Raw genomic sequence first — 18,096 nt, 5'->3', positions numbered from 1 at the left:
GTGAAGGTAATTAACCACTAGCACCTTCAGGTTCTTATCCCCTGCCCACCACTCTGGTATCCGAGAACCCAAATCAACCCCTTAATCCACACACAAACCCACATTTTGCTGAAATAGGTTATTTCTCTTTCCCCTCTCCCCCACTTTTACCATGTTCTTTCTTTTCCAAAAGGCTATCAAATCAAGTTCTTTATGGAAAAAGGAAGATTAAGTCACTTACAAAAGCAACATATTCTTTATCTAAAGAAAGCAACAGAGGGTCCTGTGGCACCTTTGAGACTAATAGAAGTATTGGGAGCATAAGCTTTCGTGGGTAAGAAGTGAGGTTCTTACCCTCGAAAGCTTATGCTCCCAATACTTCTGTTAGTCTCAAAGGTGCCACAGGACCCTCTGTTGCTTTTTACAGATTCAGACTAACATGCTACCCCTCTGATACTTTATCTAAAGAGAATCCATTCAGACTAGTTTTTGCAAAACGCCATTTCTAAAGCTCTCTAGCAAGAATATTAGATTACAACATATCATCACAACAAACTCTTTGGTTCATCAGTGATTCTGAGGACTGGATTGTGCTGCATAGCAGCTTTCCAGAACTGGATTTTATAAATGAACCCTTTGATAGGTATAATCTTCACTATACGTTAGTGGCTCCCAAGTTTCAGGAGGTGAAAAACAGGGGTGGAGTTAGGGGTACAATAGATTTACAAATTAGCCAATATAAATCCAACTATTCCATTATTAAAAGCCAAAGAGAAGGCAAGCAATGACTCATCTCCTGTCATGAGTAACAAAGCTCTGTCATTCCAAATGGAAAATGGATTGGCTGACGGTACATGTTGCTGGGATACTAAACAAGAACATGATCCATATAGGCCTTTAGTAGATTTGACTTATCAATTGATGGATATGAGACCCTTATGGAAAGAAAGTAGTGAGGGGTACCTTGAATATTCAGAAGGACAAAATGATATACTGTACAACCCTAACTGGAATCTCTGTCTCTTTGATTTAGTATTTGCAAAAGCTAAACATAAAAACCCCAGCCAAGTGCACATTCTTTGTAGAAGGGAGCAAGACATCAGGTGCCAGTTTGTGATTACATGGTTCACTTGTGTAATGGCAATTAAATTGCTGTGTTAAGTGATTGCAACTAAGTAAAAATTTGCTCTGGTTACTTATTAGCCACAGTACCTTGCACCTGTGGAGCAGATCACACTGTAACAGGCAGAATTCACAAACAAGCAGCGGAGGGTTACAGAGATATGTCAGAATCACAGTACCCAATATACCTACTACTTTAGCCATCAAGAAAATACTCCCAGCTACTCAGATGACTCAACCTACTAGTTACCTTTTAAAAGTCTTAGGCCCCTTACAGAGAGAGAGAGAAAACAAACTATTAACCTGAAGATAACTGGCAGAGTATGAGCCATTTACTCTACACTTACTTCTCATGTCCCTATTTTTACCTCTGTTGTCCATGTGGCATCAGCACCACTGCTATAACGGTTTAAAATAACTGCTATAACAGAGCCACCCTATGGAAAGCATGTGGTTAGTGCTGCAAATAGGTCAGCAGTGTATGCACAGCATACTTTGTGTGTTTGCCTGTTTGTCAGAAGCATTCAGATTTTTGGGACTGGAGGAATCACAAACAGTTGTGGAATGGACACTAAGGGCAGATCTACACTACAGGGCTAAGTTGACCTAAGTTATGCAACTCAACATATCTAAGTCAACATATCTTAGGTCGACTTATTGTGGTGTCTACACCACACTGGGTCGAGGGGAGAAACTCTCCCATCGACTTACCTATGCATCTCGTTCCAGTGGAGTACTGGAGTCAACGAGAGAGCGATCGGCGGTTGATTTAGCAGATCTTCACTAGACCTGCTAAATCGACCCCCAGTAGATCGATCACCACTCGTTGATCCCCCAGTAAGTGGAGACAAGCCCTAAGCCTAGCTGCTACAGAGGAAGAGTGAGAGAAAAACACAGAAAAAGTAAAAAAGGGAGTTATAAGCAAATTAAACCCCCTCTGGAAACTTGGCGTGAAATCCACAATAGCTGTGTCTTTTTTAGCTCTCTATCTCTATTCTGTGTTTGTCATTGTAGTATCTCAGCAACTTATACAATTACATAGACAACAACTACTTATGCTAAATAATCTGTTCAAATATTGTATTTAGCAGTGAAACGTTGAGTTAGTTTGCCAGACCCGAAGAAGAGCTCTTTGTAAGCTCAAAAGTTCGTCTCTCTCACCAACAGAAGTTGGTCCAATAAAAAATATTACTTCACCCACCTTGTCTTTCTAATAGACAACAAACACAGTAAAATTATAGTTCTCTTTTCCCCCACCCTCCGTCCCTTTCCTGGCAGGTAGGCAAGGGTATTTTTTTGTCCTTGTAATTACTAATATAATATTAGAGGGGTAGCCGTGTTAGTCTGGAACTGTAAAAAAGCAACAGAGAGTCCTGTGGCACCTTTAAGACTAACAGATGTATTGGAGCATGAGCTTTCGTGGGTGAATGCCCACTTTGTCGGATGCATTCACCCACGATAGCTTGTGCTCCAATACATCTGTTAGTCTTAAAGGTGCCACAGGACTCTCTGTTGCTTCCTAATATAATATTGTGTGGGAAAGCCATAGTGAAGAGATAGGCCTTGCATTTCATCCTGTAAGGAATAAGATTTATTGTCATTCTAACCTCTTGGAGGAGTTACACAAAGGTGGGCCAGTGCCTGAGACAGTGTGATGCCCTGCTCTTGTAATCTCACTCATGTTTGCTGTTGGCTATTTGATTGTTCTAAAAGATGAGCCAGGGAGCTTAAATTCATTACTCTGCTTGACACTAAAAATCATGGACTGAACAGAGACACTGAATTTAGGGCTTATTACAACAATCTGTTACCTACTAACCCCTTCTTCTTGTCCTATGACTGCAGAGTTTTTAATGGGCCACTCTACCTTGAATGGTCCCTTACAATATGTGCTAACTACTTACGCTAAACAATCTGTCCCACCTTGCATTTTGCTGTGACACTGGGAGTTCCTTTCCCAGACCTGAAGAAGAGCTCTGTCACTGTGTGGCTTGAAAGTTTGATTTCTCTCACCAACAGAAGTTGGTCCAATAAAAGATATTACCTCACCCACCGTATCTCTCTGTTCCTGGTAAATGCATTTGTTGTGGCAGAACCTGACTGCAGGAAGAGAGATGGTACCTGATGGAGCAGGCCCAGCCCACTGACGGTTTTCTCCATCCTAACTCAGTCACTGTGAAAATACACCAGGAACAAATTAAGGACAAAAGTGGCCCAGGTTGACTAAAGCCATGAAAGCTATAACAGTAGCAATTAGACTCAGTGGCCACTGACCTGGTCACATAACGAGGCATAACTAGAGGCGATCTACGTTTTTTATCATTGTTGTTGAAAATGTTTTAAAAGATAAAATTCTTTTTGAATGAAACAAAATGTTTTCTTTTGAAATACTCTGATTTGTATACCAAACAAAATGAAAAAAAGTTGATTTTTGTTTTGTATCACTACATTTTGTTTCATGTTGTTTTTTGAGACCCAAAATATTTTTGATTTTTAGTGGTCTCCCTCTCTTTGTCTCCCTTTTTTTTTTGCCCCCGAGGTGTGGGCCATGTTTCCTAGAAAAATGGGAGAGAAAGGGGTGGGGGAGCAATATAAAGAACAAAAGTTTTTAGAATATCAGTTTCAAAAACTGAAATGAAAATTTTCAATCTGAAATAGACCAAACATTTTCATGTTTCATGTGGGCAGAAGGACAAAAACTTAAGTCCCCAAACCACTGGCTTCTTCAGTCAAAGACTATTCACCTGAAGTAGGTCCAAAAGAACTAAATCCCAGGAAACTAGAACAGAATAAAGACTATGCCAAGAATACTAAACAGATAATTCGATTGCAAATGGGAGAGAATCTTAAATTTCAGACAGAAAGCAGCTGGAACATGCCAAGGTAATAGATATGCCATATACACCAAAGTCTTATGTCATCATTACCCCCCGAGGCCCAAACCCATTGGATGAGCAAAAACAAGCTCACAGAGGACGTTGGTTCTCTGTTTCTTGAAGACCTTTCTAATGCTATGGACGGTGCTCCTATGCTAATAGAAGTAACACACACCTATTGCGCCTCCAGACATTGCCCATGAAAAACACCAGGAGTAGCAGCATAAGCGCCAGGAGGTGGATCCACATCCCTAGCTAAACAGACAGAAAGAACAGCTTTGAAACTAAGTGGCCATGAGATCAGAAAGCCACTGCAATACAAAGACAATACCATAGTTACCTTCCTGTACCCTGACCTCCCTTCTGAATGAGTCTATCTGTGTGTTTTATTAAACAGCTGTAATGGTTCTGTGGTTATTTTTTTACTAATATTTTATGAGCCTTTGAAAAAAATGTTCAAGCAAAAGGAAGATGCAGCAGTAGCCAGTGGACACTGACCCATATCATGCAGCAGGAATATAACCAGAGGTTGTAACCCTGACCTATGTGATGTGGCTGATGTGAGGAAATAAATATTATTAGGCTCTTGCAAGCATTTTTTTGTCACACCTTTAATTGAAAACCAGCTCACAGGTCGTCTTTTATTTTATTTTCTAGTGGCTGGTGAGAACAAGACCTGTTCTGCACTATAAACTTACATTGGTATAACTACATCGTTCAGGGGTGTGAAAACTCCACACTGTGCTATGTCAACGGAAGGGTCTTCTCCTGTCAACATAGCTATTAACTCTCGTAGAGATGGATTAACTACTGCCATGGGAAAAGCTCTCCTGTCGGCGTAGTGGCTTCTTCACTGAAGTGCTACAGCGACACAGCTGTACTGTTGTAGCTGTGCTGCTGCAACATTTTAAGTGTAGACCTGCACCAAATAAAAATATGGGTGCACTTTTAGACCACAAAACAGCTGATGAATACACATGCTCTAGGATTTTTACTCCCAATCTGGGGTCCCATCAGAGCACAAACCATTTGGATCAGACAAACCATTCAGTCCAAGCTTAATCTTAATGTATCACTGGGCTCTATCCTTGATTACACCTACGAAGGAGATTGTCTGAGGGAGGTAAAGGGGCTGAGCCCCATATTATTATTATTTATAAGATGTTGTAAAGGTGTACGGTGTTTTACATACACATAAATGAGAGACAAGGGCCCTGCCCTGAAGATTTTACAGTCTAACTCACATGCCGTGTTTGTGTGTGCCGACACCTTGATTGTACACAAATTGTGGATCTATATATGCCCAGAGCCAAATAGGCATCTCACTGGTATGTGAAAATCCCAATTTTCAAATGTTAGGCCTGTGCTCAGCATGGAAACTGTGGCCCCTAAATTATACCTAATAACACTACAAACAATGGAGATCCTCCATGAAAGGCATTTTTATGCCTGAGAGCTTCTGCAAGTTCTTTAACCCACTTTTTACCTCTAGACTAGGGCTTAGTCTTTTAGCACCATATTTACTGACTAAGCCCTGGTCTACACTACAAAATTATGTCAGTAGAACTGCATCGCTCAGGTATGTGGATTTTCCACACCCCCGAGCAACACAGTTGTATCGACCTAACTCCCAGTGTAGACAGCGCTATGTTGATGGGAGAGCGTCTCCCACTGACACAGTTACTGCCTCTCAGAGAGGCAAAGTACCTATGCCGACAGGAGAAGCTCTCCCACTGGCATCTTCACTAAGTGCTAACGTGGCACATTTGCACCAGGCAGCACTGTAAGTGTAGACAAACCCTTAAGTTCTTTGCATTGTTCAGTAGCACCAGCTGTGTTCTCAGGCTGGCCATTAGTACTGGCACAGTGCTGTTCTCTGAGGACTATGTTTTTGATGCATCCAGTGACGTATTAGCAATGGATAGAACGCCTCCCTAACTCTGCAGGGGTTAAACTGATAGCAGTTGGGCACCTGACATACAGGCAGCTTTCCAATGTGCTCAAGACTGAGTCTGTTCCTGAATGCTATCATGTCAGTTGTGCTGAATGATGGATGGAGGCTCCTGAAGTGATTACCACAAGGTGAGTCAGGAAGCTGTATCCAGGGAGGCTGAGGGCTTGTCTGTACTTATACAGCACTGCAGCTACGCCAATGTAGCACTTAGCTTCTCTCATCATTGTAGGTACTCCACCTCCCTAAGAGGCGATAGCCCTCCCATTGACATAGCGCTGTCTACACCAGGGGTTAGGTTGGAATAACTACATTGCTCAGGGGTGTGGATTTTCCACACATCAGTTCCTAGTGTAGACCAAGCCTGACTTTAGTGGAGAGAAATTTAAGAGCTCTGTGTAACACTGATGCTGTACTCAGGATTAGGACTTCAATGGGCAACATTCGTAGCAACACAGAACTGTTGAAATATAAAAGCTCACGTTGAAGCAGCAGCAGCAACACCTTATGACAGGGTGCAATTGCATTACCTGGTCCCCAGTAAACAAGGAATTAACTCCAGCTCAGCTCTCCCCTCCATGTATACTGACACTCAGAAGTATTAACAGAGTAGCTGCTTGGGAGGAGAATATACATGAGAAGGCCAAGCTGCATACCCCGGCTCATGAGACTGGACCGACCCCTAGACCCGGGGAGATTTTCTGTTTACTTTCATATCATTTTACTTTCTTGCTATACACACTTGAGGAAGGGACCTTGCTGCTTTGTTTTTTTCCTGCTAAGTCTCTCCAGCAGCACATAAGCCTCTGATGTGAGGGAAGTGGTGCACAACTAGAGATGTATTAGATACAGGAAAATTTCTCCAGCTCCATTTGAATCCTAGTGATCCACATCACTCTGCTGCGAATGAACTCAAGAACTCTGACATACACTGCAACATTTTCATTGTAAGCCTTTACTCACTTTAGTAAAGGGATTGAAAAAAAGCAAACAGGGTGAATTAAGTGTATATGGCATTGATGTCTACAGGAAGTTCATATCACAATCTGAGCCTTGGAAAGATATCTATGTTGAAATCCTGGCCCCACTGAAATCAAGGGCAGAACTCCCATTGACTGTAATGGGGCCGGGATTTCACCCCTATACTCTAATTATTGACTTAGAGCAGTGTTTCCCAAACTTGGGACACCGCGTGTGTAGGGAAAGCCCCTGGCTGGCCGGGCCGGTTTGTTTACCTGCTGCGTCCGCAAGTCCAGCCAATTGTGGTTCCCACTGGCTGCGGTTCGCCGTTCCAGGCCAATGGGAGCTGCTGGAAGCGGTGCGGGCCGAGGGACGTACTGGCTGCTGCTTCCAGCAGCTCCCATTGGCCTGGAGCGGCGAACTGCAGCCAATGGGAGCCGCAATCGGCTGGAGCTGCGGACGCAGCAGGTAAACAAACCGGCCCAGCCCACCAGGGCCTTTCCCTACACAAGCGGCGTCCCAAGTTTGGGAAACACTGACTTGGAGGAAAGATACTATTCTGTTCTCTCTAAAAATAAAACCAAAACTATTCCCCAGATTTCTTCTACTGCTTCTTTACTTAACCAAATTCAAGCAGATTGCTACTGTATATTAAATGGGGGATTGGGAAGATATTACAGTAGAGGTAACCATCTGTATCTACTTATACATTCAAACAAGGCACGATTGTTTTATCTCTTTCAAAGGAAGATTCAGCTTATGTTTTGGCAGTGAACAAATGTGATTTATTTTCATCAAAGAGGTTGTACAACTGGCCTAGGCTGGATTCACATTCCACACTGAGAACTTATAGCTATCTCCATTTCCTGGTTAATCCTGACCATGTCGGCTATTTAAAGGTGGAATGCACTGACTATACATTGGTGACCCTTATCCAGTGTAATCATATACAGCAACCAACACACAGGGAAATAGTTTTTTAAGTGATCTGGCACCAGGTGCTATTTGGAATATAAATCGTATATTACAAGAATTAGACTATTATTAATTTGAGCCACTATTGTCCCCACAAATATTCCACTGAATATGGTTGCCATGGCACTGTGACCTCTGTGTGAGCACCAAGGGAACCTGAAATGTCTTGAGTGATTTGCCACAGAGCAGGCATGCCTCAAAATCCTCAACCAACAATTAATATGCTGCATCTCTGGACTGTAGCCTACAACATCAGTTCTCCCTTGCTGCGCCTCTGAATGCTACATTTGAGTACTTTTGGTCAAAGTTCCTCAAAATTTTCTACTCTCCAGTAACCTAGAGCCCTCTGCTGGTGTTAGCTCTTTCTACAATTAGTAACAAGCAGTGGGTTGTAGGGATGTGGAGGTCATCCATCTCAAGCTTAGTGCTGGACCTTCTGGTTATGTGGGTCTTGCATTGACTCATTCTCCATTGCCCCAGCTGTAACCAACACCACCTCACATGGAGTTCAGAATACTTCAGATTCCCTCTGTAGTGAAAAAGCAGGTTGCTGCTAGGAAGCTACACCTGAGATGTTATTGGGCAGCTAATTATCATACCTGTTTTGCAGGTATTGGGCTTTAAATAAATATTGGCACCGACCATCATCCAGCAGAGCAAATATTTAGGGCTTTAGACTTCACCCTCAATCACTAACACACGCAATAAACAGGAATTGGAGGGTGTGACAGAAAATACCTGGGTTCACTTCCTACACACTATTGTAATAATCTTTGTACAAGGTATGCCGTGTAAAATATTATTTGAAAACTCATAATTTGCTGGTCAGTATTGTCCTGATAAAATGCATGGCACAACATTGTATGTGAAGTTATAAGATCCCCCTGCATGGTGTTATTAACACATGTTCCAAACCGCACAGCCCTGCCCAAACAGAAGTTGGCAAACAGGTCTGTCCTAAACAAAGGAATGTGCGCTCTGCTTAATTTGCATTTAAGCAGTAAATGGAGTCATCAAGCAGGGAGGGAAACAAAAACGGCTCAAACATGTGAGGAAAAAGCCAGCAGGGAACATCCTTCCATATGAACTCATAGTCTCCTAGTGGCTATAGTCTCTTAGTGCTGGAAATGTTTTTCAAGAGGGGGACTGAAATTATAAAAAGGAGGGACAAACAGTCCTAGGCATGCCCCCTCTCTCCCTATCCATCTCATTCACTGCATATGAAGAGAAAAAGGAAGCAATTGTTGGACTTTGGAGGTGGGGGTCCTGACCTACCAAGTTTGGTCAGTAAGACTGCTGAACGCATGTGGTGAGAAGCTTTGCCTAAATCTGATATAGTTTGTAACTTAGGCATCAGCAAATGTTTTAGCTTTATTTTTCCTATAACTGTTTCTGGCTTTTATGCCTCATTACTTGTATGCACTTAGAATCTATATCTAAGTAGTTAATAAACTTGGTTTACTGTTTTATCTAATCCAGTGTGTTTAAATTGAAATGTCTGAATAATACGCTGGCATATTATTCCCTTTAAGGAATAACGGACTTAAAATATTTTGTACTGTCCACAAGAAGGCTGGGCAGTACAGGATGTATATTTCTGGGGTTATGAGAGTGTTGGGGTCATTCTGCAGTATAACCAAGGCTGGTGAGACCCAGAGTGTAACCCAGGTGTGGCTGGTAGGATGCAGTTCAACAGCCACTCAGGTTTTGGCTTGCAAGATGGAAGGCTGTTTCTGAGTGGCCCAGGTGGGAGCTACTTTAGCAAGGCATATAAGGCACCCAAGGTTCCAAGGCAGGGGTGACACAGCTACTCATTAGTTTATTGTACCTTGGTATGTCACAGAGGGTTTGGTGGAAAATATGTAACACAAAAATCAAACCCTTATGTGTAATCATGCCACCATTCAAAAGCAAGCCAGTAACTCATGTTCTCATGCAGCATAACGCTGCTCTGTAGGCAATGAAGTCAGGGAAGGAAAAGAAATGGGATGGTCGACTGCCTTGTCAAAGAGTGATTAAATGTAGTGTGCCTTATAAATGAAAGGAGGAGGAACTCTCTTGTCTTGAGTGTGTGCTAAGAACATACTTAGGCAGCAAGAAAGATAGGCAGGTGTTGCAGTTAGAGAGTAGCCATGAAATAGGGGCTGTGTTTAGAGCTAACAAAAAAAAGGAGTACGCAATACTGTACTGTACATCATTATGATAATCTAGGAATCATTGCATGCTGGAGCAGCAAAACCAGTAATAATAAAAAGCGCTTTTTTTTTAAACCCAGCACTGAGCAATTAAGTGATGGTCCCAGATGGACACCTAACCAGGAACCCAACTGTGTGAGCAAAGGATGAGATAAATACTGTAACACCATTGTGGATTTATGAGAGGATTGTGTCAATGACCAGCCTGGGGGCAGGGGTAGTAATTGTCATGGGATCATATTGGGTGTAGTGGGAGAGGACCAGGGCAGACACCATATGAACTTCCAGAGTTGCTATTCCATCTTTCTTCCGGCTCGTCCAGTACCACTCTACTCTCTTATGCAGAATGTTGTAGAGTAGGCACTAAAAGAAGCAAAGTATAGTATTTCTCAGAAGGTGTGATGATTAGGAGAAGATATTCCTATTTCCAGTTCATTGATTGGATCTCTTTCAGCACAGATAACTCAACTGATCGATTCTTTCCATCTTTACTATGTTTAACAGACCATAATAAATAGAAGGCTACGTCTCCACATCAAGGCACCCAAAGCTTTATCACTCCTACCAGATTTCCCGGCAGCTTCCTTCTATATAGTCACAAGGAGAGGGAGGAAAGAGGGCACATAAGTTGCCTTTCCTTTATTGCAAAGGGATATGCACCATTTTGGTGAAAATGTATTGATTACAATAGGAAGCCAGTTCTTTGCCTCTATGGAAGACTGGTAGCTGTTCTATTGGACTATGGTGGTTAAATGACAGAACCAAACAAATAGCAACTTACAAAGCTTACATAGAAAAACAGACATTTGTCCAGTGTTAGAGTCTGTAAATGGCATTAGGTAGTTTAGTATGTAGTAGATATTTAGTAGTATGGTTTCCGAAGTGGGGTCATCATAAACAATATGATCCAGATAGCTCCAGATATTCCACTAAGCACTAAGTATTGGATGCAGGTTAGACTGCATATAAATAGCATCCTCTTGACATGAAACAAGTTCAGATGAGTCAGGAAAGTTAGAACTGCTAAAAGAATCTAGACATAGCTCTAGTGGAGGTGAAATTCGGTGAATACCTTGAAACGATAGCATTGTACTGCTAATTCTTTTGCTGTGGGCAGCTAACAGTCTGAAAGCATGGCCTTGTTTCTGTTTCTAAGACCCAGGCACAGCCAGAGCCCCCTCACTGACTTCTTGGCCATAACATTAGAGACCTTGTTTTCCTGAAAGATAGATCTGATTTTCCCCAGCAGGAGAATGACCCTCCTTTTAAAGAAAATTAGTGTAAATTTAACGAGTGCAAAAACAAAAGTTACTTGATGTGGAGGTCAGCAAGAGCTTGGCTTTGTTTTCTGTCTCCCCATATTCATGGTATGAATAATGTAAGAAAACAATAATAGCTTTATTTTCATTAATCTTTTTAGCCAGACTTTTGTTTTTTGGTTAGATGGAAGAACACCAAGATACGGTACTGGCAGGAAGGGGAGCTCAGTGTCACAGCCTATAAACACAGCTCTCGCTGAGAGGATAACAACGCCTTTGTTTGGTTGCACACAGCAGAGGCAGAAGATGTCACCATAACAAAGCTGATTAAAACACACCCAAAATATTCTTGTTTCTCTTTCTTCCTTAGGTCAGATTTACTGCTGGGATAAAAGATCAGGATTCAGGAGGACTCAGGAGATCACTCCTTTTAAGAAGTGAAGTCTGCCTATCTCAAAGGTGACTTTAAACATGAAGGGCCATTTTCCAACTACCTGTTAAATTATATTTTATGCTCTTATAGCTCTTCTAAGCACTTCTTGCTGCTCCTTATTTTCTTTACAGTCATAGGAGTGGAAGCATTGGAAGAAGATGCCCAAGGAGTACTAACTCTGCCCCCCTCTTGAAATGGTGGTGACTTTTATTTGCAAGTGTTTGGACCACATGACAGCCTGATGGCAGAGAATGGTTGAACCTTCTTATCAAAGAGTGTGGGGCAATATCCTTTATTGGACCAACTTCTGTTGGTGAGAGAGCAGTTTTTGAGCTACACAGAGCTCATCTTCAGGTCTGGGAAAGGTACTCGCATGTCACAACTAAATACAAGATTGAACAGACAGTGGCTCTTCCCCTTGAATGGTCCCTTAGAATATGTGCTAAGTACTTATGCTAAACTACCTGTTTGATCTTGTGGTTAGCTGAGTACCTTTCTCAGACCTGAAGAAGAGCTCTAACTAGCTTGAAAGCTGTCTGCCTCACTTAGGGCTTGTCTACACCACTGCAGCTTTTAGCGATAAGGCAGGGTCAACACAGCCTTGTCGCTAAAAGTCAGCCTGTGTAAACGCTCTTTTTCAGTACTTTGTCCGCACTTTTGCCGACAAAATACTTCCAGCCCCACGAGCAGCATTAGCTTTGTCGGCAGGAGAGCGCTCCTGCTGACAAAGCCATGTTCACATTGCCACTTGTGTTGGCAAAACTTGTGGCTTTTTTAAGTATCCGTGAAAGACAAAAGTTTTGTTAAAAGAACAGGAGTACTTGTGGCACCTTAGAGACTAACAAATTTATTAGAGCATAAGCTTTCGTGGACTACAGCCCACTTCTTCGGATGCAAAGTTTTGTTGACAATTTCGCAGTGTAGACGAACACTAACAGAAGTTAGCCCATTAAAAGCTGTTACCTCACCCACCTTGTCTCTCTAATGTCCTGGGACCAACACGGCTACACCACCACTGCATGCTTCCTATCAAAGAAGCCAATTTAGTTTAAAAGCAGGGAACTAGAAGTACCTAGTTTGCAGAAAAGAGCAGAGGATTTTTCAATACATTCCTAGCCTGAAAACTGTTAAAGTGTTAAAATGGTGATGACCATTAGTAGAGAGCAAGAAATAAACTGTTTATTGTCTCGGAAATAGTCCTGAGGCCAAATTCAGCCCTAGTCTCCTTCCTTTTCTATGGGGCAGTGTTGCCAGGCAGTATAACACAAACTGGTGCTAAAAAAATAAAGGGTAGCTCCCAAATTGCAAGTACTAGGCCAAATTCCTGCTATATTCCACATATTCTCCAGCCAGCCAGCTCAAATGACCTGCTCCTCCTAACCTCTAGCCCAGGAATTTGCCCCAGTCATAAGCACCGACTTCGGGGCTGGAGCACCCATGAAAAAAAAATAGTGGGTGCTTAGCACCCACTGGCAGTGCCCCCTCCCCCTGGTCAGTGCCTCCCCGTCCCCCCAGCACCTCCCACCTGCCAGGACCCCACCAATCAGCGCCTCCCCCTCCCAGCACTTCCTTCCTGGCGCAATCAGCTGTTCCATAGCATGCAGGAGTGGGGTGCGGAACAGTGTGGGAAGAGGCAGAGTGGGGTGGGGCCTTGGGAAAGGGATGGAGTGGGGGCAGGACCTGAGGCAGAGCAGGGGTCAAGTACCCCTGGTATCAAAGAAAGATGGCCCCAGTTACAATAATCAGTAGCCAGACACCAGTGGCTTACATCGATAGGCAAAGCTACTCTTTGCTTCAGCTGGAATTGGAGTAAGCTGTGCTGATGCAAATCATGGCTTATACAAGTTTATCTTGTCTACATTAGGGGGTTGCACCACTTGCAGCTGCATTGGTGCCTGGCCACTGAAAGCTGTAATTGGGGAAAATTCGCATTGTAGATGAGGCTCTGTGCATACCTTGACCTGCTAACGCCCCTTCTACTTGTCATAATCCCTACTCCATTGCTGATTATTGAGGGAAAAAGCCTTTGGTATTTTTATTATAAAAATATGATGACCCTGTTCCCACTAGAACAGGAGAGATCCATTTCTGAGAAACTCCCTAATAGCCTTGTTTGGAGGGTTCTTTTCATGTGAACTCATCTGAGAGGTCCAAGCCAGTAGGACTTCTGAGCATGCCTCCTGGATAGGGCCCGACTCACAAATTAGCACCTGAACACTTGTCTTCCCCAGTGTGTAAATCACTCTTAGGCAGAAGAAAAAGTGTCTGGACACACAGACTGAGGCAGCAGTGTGCATGTCCAGACACAGAAATATAGGCACCAGGGGAACTTTTTACTGTAAAAACTTAGGTGCCCAGTGAGTTTAGGTGCCTACAGGGTTCAGCCAGAGTTTTGTGAACCACAGTGAAGCCCAAAACTGGGATTTAGGCATCTAAACCTGTGCTTTAGGCTACTAAGTACCTTTGTGAATTTAGGCCCCCTTCTTCTCCTCCCCCCCCCACACAGATATGAGACTTCTCTCTCTCTCCCATAGCAATAGGTGTCTTATCATATCCATTGTTGGTGTTAGCAGTGGAGTGCCAAATCTCTCACAAAACTGCTCAGTGAAAGTTATGGCCACTACAGAGGAAAGCAGTAGTGTTCAAGCTAACATTCATATACTGGCTTTGTCTTCACTGCTAAAATAAAATAAAATAAAATAAAATAAAATAAAATGTTTTGCCACAGGTAACTAACAAAGACATGTTAGATATCCCACTGTAAAATTCTAGTGGAGAAAAGGCACCTGTGTTACTGAGAGGTAAACTATGTCAGCTATGAGGTGAGCAATGTAGGGTTGACCTCACCTAGCTCCCTCAGGGTGCAAACTACAGGAACCTCAATCAGTTTTGCTGCTGGAGAAAACAAAAAATACTAAACACTTCTTTTGGCAGTGAAGAGAAGGCCAAAGTTTTCATTCCCAGAACAAGAGCAGAGTGTCAGACTTCTCACATGACAAAAATCAAACTAGTTTTGGCACTCGAACGATAGGATACTATCATTTACTCTCAGCTATCCTGAACAAGAGATTTTAACGTAAACACCATGCTAGCTGGTCAAATACATGAGCTATTTGTTATAATATGGCCTACCTCCCAAACACAAACCTGCCTACCATTCTTCACTGGGTGTGGGGGTGGGTTTCCATAGAGGCAAACAACAAGGGCCTGGATGTTGTGGATCCATCAACCAACAAAGGCAGTGTCTCAGAAGCAAGGGGTGCCTATATTTGTGCAACAGCGTTTCCATTGCTGACTTAGCTAAGCTTCTGCAAGCATGGGTGACACATGAACCCCCTGTTTGGGGAGGCAAGCTCCACTCCTTTGACCTGAGGCCCCAACCCTACCCTGCCCCTTCTTCCTCCCCTCTCTTGCCCCAGCCAGAAGAGTCCCGAGCCCAACACTGCAGCTGGAACCCCGGCTGAGCCATCCCCAAGCTCCAGCCCGCTGCCATGAGTTCCAGCCCACCCACACAAGCCCCGGCCCATCCGAGCCACCTTTGGCCCACCACCCCAAGCCATGGCCAGTCGAAGGAACTCCAAGCCCCCGCTGCCTGGCAGAGATCTGAGCCCTGCCATGGTCCGGCCCCCCAGGCCATGGCAGGGAGCATTAGTGGAGGTTTGTGGAGGCTTAGCCTCCCCAAGCTTCCATTACACGCCGCCCATGTCTGCAAGCTATTTGAATTGCCAGCAGAGTCTATTTGCAAAGCACACACTGGGCCAAATTCATCTCTGTTCTGGTATCTCCTCCTAGCAGAGGTTCATGTAGTCCCCCAGCCCAGGTAAGGGTAGCCTTGCAATGACCCTAATTTGCACTCTTCATCAATGGCCAGAGGCTTCACATGGGTGCAGAATTCCCAGGGCACAGGTTAGCCACGCCCTTTCCTTCTGCTCTGTGCTATGGTGGTCAACTTTCTAATGTGTGAAAACTGGACCCCCCACCACCACCCTCCCTTTTGCCCCCTGAGGTCCTGCTCTTGCTCCACCTCTTTCCCCCAAACTCCACCACCACTTCACCTCTTTCCCCCAGGCCCTGCCCCTTGCTCACTCCTCTCCCCCCTCAACTCCAGTGTGAGCAGCCTCAAGGAACTTGCAAACCCTAGCAGGCCACCTGGCAGTGCAGGTCAGAAAAGCGCTGAGGCCACATGGGAGTAGCCAGACAGCCTTGCTGGGGAGCTGGGACGGGGCCCTCCTGCATGACAGCCTTCCGCCTCTCTCTGCGCTGCCTTCCCAGCAGCCCTCTTCCTGCCTGCTTGAGCCCTCCCCTCCCCAGAACTGCCTGAGAGTGCGGCCTGTGGACGCGCTGGCTGGCAGGGCAGCTCATGTTCCTTCCCTCCCGGGGAACGTTCCATGCCTGCTGGGAGTCCCTAACCCTGCTCGCCATGGGCCCCTGCACTCTGTCCTCTGCCACAGCCCTGCAAACTGTGTTCCTCAAAGGGGCTGCTGGAGCTGGTGCATGTGTGCTGCTGCGGGAGCTGCCATTTCACGGTGGGCGATAGGCTGCCACTTCCCTCCCTTGTCCTGCCCGCAATAACCAGACTTTCAGTACATCTCACTGGACACTGCAGTCCCTTTTCGACTGGACTTTCCAGTCAAAAACTGGACCTCTGGCAACCCTACAGTCTGTGCCCACCTACCTCCATCCTACTCCTACCCCAGCCAACCACAGACTATACAGGGGCTCTATTCCAGGGGGTAGAGGCCCTCTGCATTGGGGTATTCCTGAGATAGTCTAGCTGTCCCAAAGGGGTTGCAAGGCCGTAATGAATCAGATTCACTTGCAGGACATCAGAGCAGTTAGAGGTAGGGTTGTCAACTTTCTAATCACACAAAACTGAATACCCTAACCCCGCCCCTTCCCTGAGGCCACGTCCCTTCCCTGAGGACCCACTCACAACATTCTCCCTCCCTCAGAGGCTTGCTCTCCCCTACCCTCACTGACTTTCACTGGGCTGGGGCAGGGCGTTGGGGTGCAGTAGGGGGTGAGGACTAACTTGGGGTGCGGGCTCCGGGGTGGAGCCAGAAATGAGGGGTTCAGGGTGCGGGAGGGGGCTCCGGGCTGGGGCAGGGAGATGGGGTGCATGAGGCTCTAGCTGGGGTTACGGGCTCTGGGGTGGGGCTGGGGATGAGGGATTCAGGGTGTAGGCGGAAGCTCTAGGCTTTGGGGTGGGGAAGAGGGATTTGGAATGTGGGAGGGGGTACGGGCTCTGAGCGCGGGCTCTCGCATGGGGCTGGGGATGAGGGATTTGCTTTAGTAGATAGTGTGAGGCTTGAGGCCTATAACCTTTGGTATAGATAAATTTAAGTAACTCATAAGTTATGGGGAACTGAAAGTAGCATGCAAGAGGGGCAATTTTGTCCAGAATACTGACATTAGCCACCCACAGAACATAGCTGATACCAGCACAGACCATCGCTGACTCCAGCATCCGGAAGGTTCCGGACAGAACCTCTGACCTCAAAGGTGCCATGACAGCAAATTGACATGTATGCTAATAGGGTAACATCATACATATACTAACCTATAGAAAACGGACACCTTAAGGGGAGGAAATACAAATAAGGACTGAATATGCATTGGACATGGCAGCGTCAGTGTAACCTACTATAAAAGTAACATCCCAGGGGCAGCAGATAGGTTGGAGAGATGTAGACCTTGGGAGGGGCCAGAATGATGGCCACTGGGGAAGATGAGGATGATGACGGTGATGAGAAAGATAATGGTTAAGTATGAAAGATAACAGTTAAGTATGTAAGATAATGGTTAAGTAGGTTAAGAAAGATAAGGGTGTAAGTATGGATGTCCAAATGTACTTTCTGTATTATCTCTATCTGCCTTGTTGATCTTAAGTGTGTGTATAATCTTTGCTAAATTATATATGTATGTAAAAAGAGTTCCTATGGTGTGAGTGTTGCACCTGTGCACATCAGAGTTGCCAAATTTTATAATTTTACAATAATCTTACTGGATCTGATCTTGGGACAAGAACCTGTGAATCCTCAAGTTACAATTATATATACCCAATTTTGGGTCAGGCTACAGAGGTGCCAGGACAGGGAAGGACTAGCCTGCCTTATCCCTCAAGCACCGCTGACCGGAATTTAACAACCCAATCGGCAGTGCTGACTGGAGCCACCAGGGTCCCTTTTTCAACCGGGCGTTCTGGTTGAAAACTAGTAAAGATAGAAAGATGTTTTAGCTCCTCTAACTTAATGGCAGCTCATAATCCTCATAGCTGCATGCGTTACTACCTGACATCTCTTGCCCCCAATTTACCCTCTCCCACCCTCAACCTTGCCCATTACCT

This window comes from Malaclemys terrapin, chromosome 2, assembly GCF_027887155.1.
Source record: "Malaclemys terrapin pileata isolate rMalTer1 chromosome 2, rMalTer1.hap1, whole genome shotgun sequence".
Lineage (NCBI taxonomy): Eukaryota > Metazoa > Chordata > Testudines > Emydidae > Malaclemys > Malaclemys terrapin.
This window is presented reverse-complemented; position numbering follows the sequence as displayed.